The sequence below is a fragment of the Oncorhynchus nerka genome, linkage group LG10 (assembly GCF_034236695.1).
Source record: "Oncorhynchus nerka isolate Pitt River linkage group LG10, Oner_Uvic_2.0, whole genome shotgun sequence".
In the NCBI taxonomy this organism is placed as follows: domain Eukaryota; kingdom Metazoa; phylum Chordata; class Actinopteri; order Salmoniformes; family Salmonidae; genus Oncorhynchus; species Oncorhynchus nerka.
This window is the reverse complement of record NC_088405.1, coordinates 97947829-97948053: the sequence shown is the minus strand read 5'-3', so window position 1 is coordinate 97948053 and position 225 is coordinate 97947829.

Sequence of the window (225 nt, the reverse complement as noted above, 5' to 3'; positions counted from 1 at the left end):
CAATTTAACCCACATGGAAACTCTCCCGTTGCTACTAACAATTTAACCCACATGGAAACTCTCCCGTTGCTACTAACAATTTAACCCACATGGAAACTCTCCCGTTGCTACTAACAATTTAACCCACATGGAAACTCTCCCGTTGCTACTAACAATTTAACCCACATGGAAACTCTCCTGTTGTGTTGCACCAGCGACTCTTGATATGATGATGATGAGACAATC